The sequence below is a fragment of the Pinus tabuliformis genome, chromosome X (assembly GCF_031772625.1).
Source record: "Pinus tabuliformis cultivar Carrire ecotype Pingquan chromosome X, CPIR1, whole genome shotgun sequence".
In the NCBI taxonomy this organism is placed as follows: domain Eukaryota; kingdom Viridiplantae; phylum Streptophyta; class Pinopsida; order Pinales; family Pinaceae; genus Pinus; species Pinus tabuliformis.
The window spans coordinates 271,992,886-272,007,554 of NC_142308.1; the positions used below are offsets into that span (position 1 = coordinate 271,992,886).

General features: G+C 35.0%; 1 pseudogene; it reads right to left on the reverse strand.

Annotated features, from left to right (window-relative positions):
- Positions 1-1,051: 1,051 nt before the first annotated feature.
- Positions 1,052-14,330, reverse strand: LOC149139435 (binding partner of ACD11 1 pseudogene; annotated as a pseudogene).
- Between the last annotated feature and the right edge of the window lie 339 nt (positions 14,331-14,669).

Here is a 14,669-nt window from a genome sequence, read left to right on the forward strand (position 1 = left end):
CTTCACACATCACGCATCTGCTTGGGCCGTGCCAACATCTTTTCCTCAAATTTTCCCATGATAAGTTTTTGTTGTTGAAAACTAGCCATGAGAAGAAAGTCATTTTAAGAGGACAACCCAATTTCCAAAACACCATTGGGAATTTCTATCTTGAAGGCGACAACTTTTTAGATGCAAGATCATAGTAAATTTCTTTAACTTTTGCACAGTGACCAAACTAAGTGATCTTTTAGAGCACGAATGATCCCTTCTTACAACTTTTTAGATGCGAGATCATAGTAAATTTCTTTACAGTGACCAAACTAAGTGATCTTTTAGAGCACGAATGATCCCTCTGGCTAGGGCAGCTTTGACATTGTCCCATGATGACAGCAAGGCCACTGGCAAGCCAATATCAGCAGCATCCTTCAAAATAGGCAAAGGACCCCTCCATTCCACGATGAGCTTATCCCATGTAAAAAAACCCATTCTGTGAAGGACAAAAAGAAGAGAGTCTGGAATTGAGAGGCTCCCCCTAAAGCCTGCAAAAGAGTCCACACCAATAAGGATATATCTACCAGAGAACATCCTCCATTTCAGGTTCTTCAAGAAGTATTTTCCAATTTTTCTGAAGCTAAGCCATATGGCCGATCCCTGTTGAATTCCAATAGACCCAGATCTGAACCAATGTTCCATGCTTCTACCTTTTAGGTACTTTTGCTGGATGATAGCACTCCAAGGACCATCACCCAAGATACCCCTCCACATTGATTTGCAAACCAGAGCTCTATCGAACAGCCTTTGATCCATAAAACCCCAGCCCCCGAGCTTTTTTGGCATCGAGATGCTATCCATTTTGGTCTGATGGAATTTGCCTCGATCAGCCTTTGCACCCCAGATACATTGAGGTGGATTTATGTTGGGGAAGCCACATAACTTTACCCAGCTGTGTGGTATCCCTAGTTGTACCTGCACTTGCACAATTATAATCCCTACTTCGGCTTACGCCGCCGCCAGTAGTGTCTGACTCCAGCACTACCTGCACTTCACAATTACTAGTTGTGTCTGATCCCTAGTTCGATACGCCGCCACCAGTCGTGTGCGACTCCAGCTCTACCTGCACAGAAAGAGGCACCTTCCAGCTCTGCGTGGACATGGAAGGTGCCGTCTCCTTCTCGATGGCGGAGCCTAGTGTAATTGAACGCATCAAATTGGAGCAGTTAATATTCTTATGCTGGGAGGTTAGTTTCCGTAAATAGATCGGTAAATTCCATCATAATTTCAATAATCAAAATTGAAATTGTGATACTCAGGAACTACTTTTACATACCCTTAAATTACAGAGTTTAATTACTAAATCAAGTATTTTAACTATTTAGATATTTATTATTTTTATTTAAAATATGGTTTTAATAAATAAATAAATTTAGTTTTCTACATAGTTTTGGGATATGAATTTATAATTTTAGGAATTTTTTTTTATGATTTTTAACTTAAAATTAAAAAAAATATGGTATCAAAAAATAAAATGTCAAATACTTAAAATACATACTTTAAATTTACGTTTTCAATAATTTTTTATTAAATAAATTAATTTTCTATTATACATTTTAAATATTGATTTAAAACATTGAATTTATTTATATATTAAAAAAATATTTTAAATAATAAAAAATTACAATCACACTCAAAACTAATTATATAACTGTATTCCTGAAATATATCCAGCACTTCAAATCTAATATGAACATTCAAACAATGATATATTAATATAAACATTTAAACAATGACATATTAAAAAACATTCAAACAGTGATATATTAATATAAACATTTAAACAATGATATATTAAAATCAGTCTTGGAGCTTATCAAGATCTTACTAATGGTTTGGAACTCAGACTCTTAGACTTATAATACTAGCAATTGCACTGAGAGGTGCAAAGGAACGCCAATACTAGAAGTGGGGGAAAATGGAAAGAAATAATCATTGGAAATATATGGACAACGAAATACACTAAGAGGTGTGCGGGATTTAGATGGAGATAAATACAAAGATCCAAAGGAAATAATCGAAGGAAATATATAGACAATGAAAATCACTACGAACTGTGGGAGATTTAGATGGAGATAAGTACAAAGGTCGAGATGAGATTGTGTGGGATAAGGATTTGGAATTGATAAGCCACATGTCAGGTCTAAATCATTCCACATGTTGTATTCAAATTTGAGGGAGACAGACAAAAATGAGGCTTTGTGATTGGGTGAGGTGAACAGTATCTGCCTATGCCAACCCTGAAGAGAAGCACCTATCAGCATAATTACAACATTAATATAGTATGATATTGCAAGAAACCAGAAAAGATAATATTAAATGTTGTCAAATTCATAAGGGAAATGTGTTTATGAAGAAAGATGCATGAGGCATCATCCGATGAGCTACTACTTCAGAAAATGTTTCAGACAAATATTTTCCTTCAGGTAGACTGGAAATCAGACTAGGGTAATGAAAGTGACTTGTTTCTTAAGAAAACATCACGGGCAGGTATTTTATTTGGTTGAGATGGGTAAAAGTAGCATTTCCAACATTTGAAGCTAACATAATAAGTTCACTTATAACAACAATAAGATAATATGAATAAATGTGAGTTTGCAAGACAATCCTGCGATATTTGGGATTTTTGGCTTGCAAAAGAACTTGTATTCATTAAGAACATCATGAATTGTTTAAGCCTATAGAATTTTCCTGAATTGAGAAGATTTATGGATTAGTTTTTGTCGCTTACACAAAGGTTTGTGCTTGACATAAAGACACTTGGTTTGAGGAGCACTCATAGAAGTGTGATATTTCTCATAGAGAGACTCCCTTTTTAGAAGAACCTAGGCTATGTGGCAAAGAAACCTTAAAATGAGACTTGGGGCTCTTTGCTTGAAGAACTCATGTGAGACAAGCTCATTGAAAAATCAAGGGTAGACTTGGTGGTGTTGATGGTACCTTCTTATGGAGTCTTTGGTGTCACTTAATAGCTTGGTGGAAAGCCATGTTATGCCTTTGTATTGTTGGATAGGGCTTGATATTTTGATAATTGATACCCTAACTGGGGCTTGGAGAGCATTGGAGAGTCATAGCTTGTGATGTGCATGAAGGACTATATTGCACAAAATCATGATAAATTATCAGTACGCTCTTGTAGCTTTGTTCTTATGTATACTTGATTTGATGTTAAAACTTTGTGTACTTGGAAATTTGATTTTAAGTGTAAATTCTCATGGTGAATGAATAACTTCTAACACTATTTGTTAGATCGATTTATCATGGACAACTAATTGATTTTGTTGAATGATTTGATAAAGATATAGTTGTAATAAATAATTTGTAATTAAGTAATTTTCATATCTATTACACGTTGAGATTTGCACCCTATAGTTTGGAAACATAATTCCTTACAATGCAATTGTTCAATGTTTATTTTCTTGATGCACATTGGAATAAATATTGTTGCAATTTATACCTGTTCATGGAAAATAGATCTAAAAACCTCAAGGTTGAAGCAAATTTTTTGAGTTTATGTTAAGAAACAATTTTGCATAATTCCCGTAACTATAAAAACATTTTAAGATTCCTAAGCATGTTGAATTAAACTTGAACATAATTTTAAAAGAAGTTAAAGAAGATAGAAGTGAGATTATCAAAAAAAACAAGGCAATAGCATCATTTCATATAATCCAACATAAACAATTATAAAATGCAAAAACTAAAAACACCATTATCCAAATTCACTAGAATAAAAGAAATGGTGGGTAGATCATTGAGGATCCTTAAAGGTAATGAAAGTAATTTGAAAATGCTCAATGTTATTTCCATAAAATGAAATTGGTGCCCAATCTCAATAAATCATCAATAATGGGCTGACTCAACTTAAAATATCTAATTATCCCACAACCTGTTTGACAATTATTTAAAGCATAGTAACAAGATTTGACAATAAAGACATTATTGTAAAAATTCAATGGAAGTACAGTTCACCGAATTCTCTGTACAATATGGATACAAAATGCTCAACTTACTCTGATTCTCTGTGATAATAGACCACTTGTAAGTAATATCATGGACTCGTAAACCCAAATAACAAACTGCCCAAAATCCTCAAAACTCTTGAATACATCTATAAATATACCAATGACAATTTCACAAAGTGAACTATTTTTCTAATTTACAAAGCATTCTTAAAGCTAAAATATTTTTAAAATTTGAGCACAAAATGTAAAACATCTTATTTATGAGATGTATATTTCAGTATTGGCACTATATGGGATTTCTTTGTTATGCAATTTTTACATGTCAAATCACATTCAAATTTAAATTCATATAGAAACATTGCTACTATGATTTTAAGTATCTATGAAGGCATTTTAAACTTCCTATGCATCGTGTATTATAACTACACATAAAATTTTAGAATGTAGTCAAAGATGACTAGGTGTGATTATCAAACAACATAATGGAATCATAATCATTTGTTATAGTTCAAGACACACAACTACAAAAATGAAAACCCAACTAAAAACCACTGGATATCCAAACTCATAAGAATAAAATGGTGGTAAGCAAATCTAGGACTGATGACTCAGGATCTAGGATCCTTGGTAAATGAATAGCACTAGAGAATGCTCAGTCCCACAGCGAGAAGACAAAAGAACACAAAAACAAAAGAACAGAGAAAATTCCAGGACTAACTATAACTAATTTCTACATAAATACAAAAATACCATATCCAAACATAACCAAGTATATTATATGATAATTGATATGATGATTATCACCATCATCATATCATCATTCATTCATTAAGATTCGAAATTGCCATGGATCATGGAGATTTTATGATTCATGAACCAAATGATCAAAGGTTTTCAAACAGTAAACCCTCTAATATCAAGATTCAAAAAGTCAAATCTGAAATCAAATGATACGTCGACTCTGTGGTTCCCACGTGTGAAAACTCCATTGGTCTATAGGGGATTTTGGCAGTTTTGGGTGGGTTCACTTGGGGCTTGGTCAAGCCAACCTGTGTAGGGTGGTGAATGGGGTACTCATAGAAGTCCCATGACTATGAAAAAAAAACTTGGGTCTTGGTTGGTGAGTCGAGTGCCCATAAAGTCCCGTGAGTATGAAAAAACAAGCAGGCACACCCAAACACTATCGATAGTACCTGGCCAACTTCCAACAACAAGTTTAAAAATTCAATTCTCATTTGCTCAGAAAAATATGGCCTTATGCCATAAAACCAATCTTAATTCTAACCATACCTTGCATGTAGTGGACAACTTCTAACTAATTTGTACCAAAAAGGTGACTTATATCACAATCTTTTTGGTCATGCCTACCTTGGACAACAAGAAGAAATACCTGGATGGTTCTTCTCTGAACTCAAATTCTATTTAGGCTTCCTCCGCAAATTTACATCAAAAAGAGAAGTTCACACTTGTTTATCAAAATTGCAAAATCAAGAATAAAAAAAATTCCTTAAAGATAGGGTTGTAAAGGTTCTTTCAAAGAACACTATACACAAGGAGGATGAAATATAGGGCACCTTCACCTGTGCCCCATCTGCCTTATAACCATTGTCCAAGAACAAATTCTTCAACTGGAAAAACCTCTTTTGATTATGCCCAACCGATACATGAAGAAACGAAAAAAGTTATCACTGTTTAGATCATGCACTTATAAACATCAAAGATCTGTTGTCATTGGGTACTTAACAACCAAGAAAAGAAAAATGTTATCACTATTTAGAGTCCTAGCCATGCACTTCTAGACATCCAAGATCTGTTGTCATTGGGTACTTAGCAATTAAATTGCAAATGACATAATGAATTTAATACTATTTTCAAGAGGACATATGGAACATTTCATAAACAACTCATTTTATAAGTTTCTCCTCATTGACCATTCAATGTTCATTCTCATCTAATACTTAGAAACCAATATATGAAGGGCACCATCACAAATTTGTTTAGGCTTTATGTTGTCTGTGCTCTTGTGGCCATCCAATGCCCACATTTATTGGGTACATTAAACACAACTCCTAAAAGATACTATCATGCAATTATGTCCTTGTAAAGACACCTTTTTAAGCTTAGATAATCAAAATTCTAAAATTCCAAAAACTAACACATTATAAAACATATATGTATTGTCATCATCCTCCCTAGGCCACTAAACCTAGTCACTACCAATGAAAACAAATAAATAAAATAGTTATGATATAGTTCTGTAATCCCCCCACCAAAACACTGACCTTCCCATAAAACAAATGTCTATTTCGATCGTATCAGGGGGCACTTAATAAATAACTAAACTAGTTCATATGTGAGTTAATTCACAACAAACAAACTGAAGCTTGAACTTATTTTCTTCAACTATGACCGACAACTTTTAACAAACGGTTTCCAAAATGAAGAATATATGGTTCCCTTCAGACACAAGGACAAACATAACAACAATTGTCCTAATAGTTTCCATTATACTATTATGTTAGGATATTTCGACACATAGGAAATAGTTAAGTATAACTTGGTCTAGTGTAGATTTAGGTAAAGTGTGATTCTTTACTATGTACTTTTTTAACTTACAATCTGATGGTCACGATATGTTCTGGACATGAAGTGGTTAGATAGTTCATTCTCTCTTCGGTATCCCCGACACTTGATCCATGGCTTAACACCCAATTGGTCCATCATCTCTATTTAAAGAGCATGGAGGGTCATTTGTAGGGTGACCGTTCATGAGAGAATCTTATGTAAATTTTCTTTCTTTGATATTAATAAATTGCCTGAAGTGGCCACGTTGGATCAGGCCATGGATTGTTTCCCTCTTTGAGTGTTTTAACCACGTCAAGAATACTAGTGTATTGATCTGTAATTTTTTTTTGAGCGGTGTCCTTTGTTGTTCTATCTGAGGAAGGTACCCTGTAAATTCCTACATGGTGTCAGAGCTATTTGAGGGTTGCATCTGTTGGTGATCCAAATCCGACACCGATACAAATGCATCCGACTGTCGTTTCCTAGATCTATTGTTTTGGTCCGCTTTTGGGCTGAGAGGACTACTCTATTATGTTAAGGGCCTCTGTTCTAGTGAGAAACCCATTTCGATTTACGTAAAAAGGTTTCTGGTAGCCCTAGCCATGTTATTTTTAAGATCTGGAGGTATACAATTTGTAGTTTTAGTTATTTATTTCAGTTTATTTATCTCTCTATTTTTTATTATTGAATCTATACCTTTCATTTTTGCGTATGCTCTTTTCCTCACGACTCTGTGTGATCTGGGCAAATCAAAAACAGAAAGGAAGGATTTTTCTCATGCGTATGCTCTTTTGCGCTGCACCTTAGTGTGATCTCGGAAAATCAGAAACATTGAGGAAAATATTTAGTTTCCGGCAAAAGCTAACTTCAAGCCATAAGGTTTGTTTTTTTTTTCATGTCTGTGTTGGGTTGTGTGGTTTTTTGTTTTGTAGGCAAAAAGGGCTTTTTCAAGTAAGCACACACTCCAAAGCTTCAGCGACTAAAAAAAAACACCTTCCTCTCTTCCAAAAATTACTAACCTTTTAAACTAGCCCACTTGGTCCAAAGTTACTTTATGAGAATAGAGGTTTCGGGTTCAAGTCTTTCTTTTTGTTGAGTTACTTTTTCGAAAAGCACATGTAACTTATGTTTTAAAGTTACTTTATGTAAAAGTGTTCTCACCCATTATAAAAAGTGAGCCACTTATAATTCTAAAGTCTCTTTATCTTTTATTTAAGTTACAATTTAGTGGGTAGCTCATAAAGTACCATTGTAAAAGTGACTTTCAGCTATTTATAAAAGTGGGTCACATAATTTTTTTAAAATGAGCTAATTAGATTAAATTTGGAAGGGAGGGGAGGGAGGGGGGTGTGAGGAGGGATTTTTTTTAATAAAACATTATCATTCACTTCCGCACATTCACGTACTTCATCGGCATCTTCAACAACTTTTCTTCAAAAAGCCATAATTTCTTCATCCGGAAGCCGTTTTCAGAGCCTTTTTTTTTAATCGGCCTAATTTTTCGAGATATTTCCATTTGAACACTTATTTTCAACATCTACAGCTTCAATTTTTATTAAAATGGAAAGTCCATGCCAAGTTATTCTTGACAGCACCAACTACTTCTAATGGTTTCCTACATTATGGATTTACTTAGAAGTAAAGGTCTTTATAGAATAGTCTCAGGCCAAGAATCTAAACCTAAAGATGAAGATAAGATAGCCAAATGGGAAAATATGCAAGATCAAGAATGTGGGTTGATAGGGATGTCTATTTCTCCAGACCTTAGATTCCATATCACAGAACTTGATATCCCTAATGAAGTAATGAAACAACTCAATAAAGTTTTAGGAATTAAAAATGAAATAAGAGCCCATCAACTTGAAAATGAGTTGCTTACGTTGGACCCCAATAATCTTTCTTCCATTGAAGATTTTTTGTTTAAGTTCAAGACTCTTAGACTTCTCTTGGAAGGTGTTAAGGTTAAGAAAGAAGATGGTAGCCTTATCTATTCCATTCTTACAAATTTAGAACCAACCTACTCTGTGTTTGTTTCCACCTTCCATTCTACTAGAGAAATTTTATTTCTCATGGACAAGCCTACAAGTCCCCCTCGTGTGATGCCTTTTGTGATTCTTTAATAAGAGAACAAGAAAAATTCTTACATATTGATCTTCTTAATCTTTGAAACTCTTCTAAGAAAGCCTTAGCTACCCAGCAGCAACCAAGTTCAATGAATCCTAAGAAGCAACATCCTAAAAACAATGGTCCTAAACCAACTAAGGGTCCTAAGCACTTTCAGTCTCAAAATGAAAAATCAATTCAACAAATTGATAAGGAAAATAAAAACAAAGGGAAGAAGATTGATAGACATTGCAACTTTTGTAATCGAGATGGCCACTTAGAATCCAAATGCTTTAAGAATATGGAAGCCTTGGGAGCAGCAATGAAGAAGCATAACATCCATTTGGAGCACTCTTCAACTTCAACTTCATCTTCAATAATAACACTTTTTGCATGTGGTTGTCAAGCATCTCGATCTGTATATGCACTAAATGTATCTTCTTCTTCTCATTCTCATGAGTGGCTCATTGATTCTGGAGCTTCTTATCACATGGCCAAAAACAAAGCCATGTTTTCTTATTTAAATGATTGTAACACCAAAATATATATGTTGGTGTTGATAGATCTCTTAGTGTTGTAGGGACTGGAACTATTCATCTATATAATGGTCAATTTAATGATGTATTATGTGTTCCAACCTTATCCTGCAACCTTTTATATGTATATCAGATAACTCATTCAGGTGAAGGTAAATCGTTGAATTTTCACCTCATGATGTTGTAATTAAGGATCTAAGAGATCCTAGAAATATTTTAGCTACTGACATTATTGATGATTCTATAAGGTTGTATAAGCTTAACAACTTTGGGTCATCAACTCTTCCCTCGGTATTTGTTGCTCATAATGATGAAGTGAACAAACTTTGGCATGACCAATTTGGTCACTTAAACTATCGCTTCCTTCAAAATCTATGTAAAGAAAATATGGTCACAGATATTCCTCTGGTATCTTGCAGTGATGGTGTTTTTTTTGGATGTGTACTCAGAAAACATCATCGGGATAGTTTTGAAAAATGTGCCTCTTGGCATGCCTTAACCCTTTTACAGCTTGTGCATAGTGATTTATGTGGTCCGCTTCCAGTTGTTTCATTCTCTTGCTACAAGTATTTCTTAACTTTCATTTATGATTTCTCCAGATGCACTTGGGTATACTTCTTAAAACTCAAGAGTGAATTATTTAACATGTTCTTGGCCTTTAACACCTTTGTTGAAAAACAATATGGACATCAAATTCTTAAGCTGAGATCTGATAATGGCGGAGAATACGTTAACAACAAATTCATCAACTTTTGCACTAAGCATGGAATTCAAATGCAACATACTGTTCCATATACTCCACAACAAAATGGTGTAGCTGAAAGGAAGAATCACACCTTAAAGGAAATGGCTAATTGTATGCTTTAATCTAAAGGACTTAGTCTCAATTTTTGGGCAAAAGCAGTTAACCTTGCAAATTACATAGTAAATCACACTCTTACTAAGGTTTTAAAGAATATCACTCTAGAAGAAGCATGGAGTTCAATTAAACCAGATTTAAGTCACTTTTGTGTTTTTGGAAGTGAAGCATGGGCCCATATTCCCGATGAGAAACATAAAGCCTTAGGACATAAGAGTGAAAAATGTATTTTTGTTGGATATTCTAAAGAATTTAAAGGATATAGACTTATTTCACCTAAATCCAAAAATGTTATCATTAGAAGAGATGTAAAGATTACCGAAAATATATCGGCCTACGAACTTAGTTCAGCAGATGTGCCACCTCTCTCTATCCCTTCTACTTCTGAAAATATTTCTTATTTAGATGATGATAGTGAGGGTGACAATCCTCCCCCACCTTCTCAGGATCCTCCTTCATCTCCTCAGCTTCCAAAATTGGTCCATGCTACTCGAGATGCAACAGGTTATCTTGTAGGTGATCCTATAGATCAGCGACATACATGTTCTCAGTTCGATAGAGCCTCTTCTTTACTGGCTCAAGCTTCAGCGAATTATGATAATGACACCTTTGCAGAAGCTTCAGGCCATCTGGATTGGGAGGCAACTATGAATGAAAAATGTCTTTCATTATTGGCAAATGATACATGGGATCTCGTTCCTCTTCCAAAGGGAAGAAAACTTGTTAGATGTAAATGGGTTTATAGAACCAAGTTTGGACCAGATGGAAACGTTGATAAACATAAAGCTCATCTTGTTGCTAAGAGCTTTACACAAGTTGAAGGCATTGACTATACTAAAACCTTCTCCCCTGTTGCCAAAATGAACTATATCCGCCTTGTTCTTTCCCTTGTCGCCTCTTTAAAATGGGAAGTCCATCAGATGGATGTTAAATTTTCCTTCTTGCATGGCGTCTTGCATGAATAAATCTATATGAAACAACCTCCTAGCTTTATACAAATAGACTCTAACCTTGTATGTCAGCTTAATAAATCCCTTTATGGTCTCAAGCAAGCCCCTCGGGTTTGGTATGCCAAAATGGATAGCTTTCTTTTAGATACTGGCTTTTCTAGGTGTCATTCTGACAATACTGTCTACACCAAGAAAGTGGGAAAGTCTCTTATAATTCTTGTTCTTTATGTTGATGATCTTATCGTTACTGGTAGTGATCTCAACCTTATAAACCATGTGAAGTCCAACCTTAAAAAGCAATTTGAAATGAAAAACTTAGGACACTTGCATTATTTTCTTGGTCTTCAAGTCTTGCAATCCAAGGAAGGTATTTCCCTTTCCTAGTCCAAGTATGCATTTGATATTCTACACCACTTTCACATGGAAGACTGTAAGCCAACCCCTTCTCCCTTTTAGTCTGGAGCTAAACTTTCAGTCACTTGTACTTTCCCTGAAGTTGATGCTACCTTATATCATCAACTTGTAGGAAAAATTTTGTATCTGACCCATACCCATCTCGACCTTTCCTTTGTTGTTGGACTTATTGCTCAGTTTATGCAAAACCCACATGAAAGTCATTGGAAAGCAACTAAAAGAATACTTCGTTATGTTTGAGGTACAGTTCAGTTTGTGATTCATTACAGTGTAGAAGCATCTCCTTTATTGGTTGGTTTCACTGATTCCGATTGGGTTGGTGACCCTAATAATCAGAAGTCTACTACAAGTTATGTATTCACTCTTGGTTCTAGACCTATTACACGGGCTTGCAAGAAACAAAGTGCCATTTCTCATTCTTCAGCAGAAGTAGATTATCGTGGCGCCATAGAAGCTAGTAAGGAAGCCTTGTGGCTTCGTCAGATCCTGTCAGAGTTTGGCTTTCAATAGTAGCATCTGACTACACTTTGGCGTGATAATCAAAGTGCCATTCAACTATGCAAAGATCCAATCCAACATCAGTGCAACAAACACATTGAACTACACATGCACTTCATCAAAAAGCTCATTAATGACCATGTTCTTTAAGTACAATATTGTTCAACAGATGATCAAGTTGCATACATCTTTACAAAGGCTCTCATAGAGGTGAAGTTTACTAAACTTCGATTTATGGTTGGAGTTCAGGAAATTTTCACTAAGGGGGGATAGGCTGTAATGCTTCCTTCCTTCTCCTATTGTGTCATATTTGTACATCCTTCAATCTTATCCCAATTTGTTCTTAAGGGGGGATGTTAGGATATTCCGACACATAGGAAATACTTAAGTATAACTTGGTCTAGTGTAGAGGTAGGTAAAGTGTTTTTATTTACTATGTACTTTTGTAACTTACAATCTGACGGTCATGATATGTTCTAGACATGAAGTGATTCGATGGTTCATTCTCTCCTTGGCATTACCGACACTTGATCTGTGGTTTAACACCCGATTGGTCCATTATCTCTATTTAAAGAGCATGAAGGGTCATTTGTAGTGTGACCATTGATGAGAGAAGATTATTTAAATTTTCTTTCTTTTACATTAATAAATTGCCTAAAGTGGCCGCATTGGCTTAGGTTGTGGACTGTTTCCCTCTTTGAGGGTTTTAACCATGTCAAGAATACTGGTGTACTGATCTGTGATCTGTTTGTGAGTGGTGTCGTTTGGTGTTCTTTCTGAGGAATTTACCCTGTAAATTCCTACATATTGCACCTTCTGATTAACCAGAACAGTTATTCCATTTTCTAGATTTATGTTATTAACCTAATGACTGAAAATTGTGGAAGATAATGCCCATCACCAATTCTTGAAAAGAACTTGAATAGTAAATTCAACTGAAAAATATAAAATACCTGAAATCAAATAAAATGGCAACAAAATTTATGATCGACATGAGGTCTACAATAGATGACAATTTACAAAACTTCAACTGATAGAAAAATATTAATTAATACAAGAGAGGTAGTAGATACATAAATTTCCATCTTAAGTGACTAATCAGGCCTTAAGAAGGTGGTAGTTTAGTTGGTTCGCTGGACCCCTTGACAGACTGATTAATGGGAGAAAAGGAATCATCATCATATCGTGGCAAGCTGGAATACGTAGTTGAGTTTCCTGCTGAACTAAATGGCACCACTGAAGGCTCGTATGCATTTGGAGGTTCAACATCGTGAAATTGTTCAAAATCATAGAATAGATGTTGCAGTTGAACTTTGTATATTATTTTTCCCTTCAGCTAACTGAACCTTTTCTTTAGTTTTCATATCAACATCCTCAATGGCCTTTGCAACCTTGTTGAAGGCACCAGTCACCCATGCTGCAAAAGTGAACACATACTTGTTCTTCATAAGGGCAGAACTTGCATTATTGACCTTCGGTTTAGCTGCAACAAATGTTGATTTTGTTTTCTTTGATACTTGAAATTTTTGATCCACTGATCTTACTTTCTCATCTACAACACTTGTGCCAGCAATAATCTTTTCAGTGAAACCGATTTTCTTGTCAAAAGATGTCACCTTAGCAGAAACATTTTCTGTGAAGCCATGCTTCTCATCAAATTCCTTGGCATAGTTTATAACATCCTTTCCTACAATAAACCCTTTTGCAAACATGCCTGTCACAACATCTTGAGCCTTGTTTATAGCAGTATCACCTCCTTTCACTGTACTTTCATTGGGTTGCCATCACACTTCAAAAATGTGAAAACAAACTTTGTACTATCTAAAAAAACAAAATTTCGCAAGAAAACACATACACAAGAACATTAAGACTCACATTTTAAACCACATATTTCAAATTTATTCAACTTGTAAAATTTTGTTCCTAGTACAAATTTGATTTTATGGCAAGCCTTAACGTAATTTATGAAAAAGGTGGATTTTATCAATGGGAATGTGTGAATAGATTAAATGATAAACTAACTTAATGCTAATACAGATAGATTTTATCTGGCCATAACCGTTATCTATATTACAAGTGGCTTAGGATTTGAAAAAGGAAATAACATATAGTTCAACTAGTCCAAAACCGAGTGAGCCCTTGTTGTTCAGCTAATCAACTATTGGCATCTTTAGGATTATCATAATGAGGTTGGTATACTGGCATTTGGATTGAGCAACTTCAAGCCCATTCTCGAAAATGGGAGTGATGGAAAATTTGTAATGGAGAAAGATGGGGGAATTTGATATGACCCCAGGTAACTATTTTTGTGCCAAATTGAATAACTTGGCCTCAACATGTGATCCGCTGTGGAGGCAGTGGGTATGTTGTTCCCACCATTATGATTGCCATTATATTCAAATGCCATCTGTTACCCTACTCCGACTCCAGGCATTGGATTGATCTGCGATGTAGCTTCTCCTGTAAATGCAACTTTATGGGAAACAAAATAAGGATGGCATCTTCTTTGTTTTAAATGGTACATGGATCCTAAATATTTCACCAAAAATAACTCGACCAAGGCCAGTGATATCTACATATTTAGGGTTTTTTTGTTAGAAATCCCAAGCGGGAGGATGTGATTTAGCAGAGATTCTAGCGAGCCCTGTTCTATAAAGGAGTGGGATGTGCCACTAATAAGAAATGCCAGGCCACTGAAATTTTTGATCCAAAGTTGTAGCTTCTAGTGAATCTCGAACCCTTAATC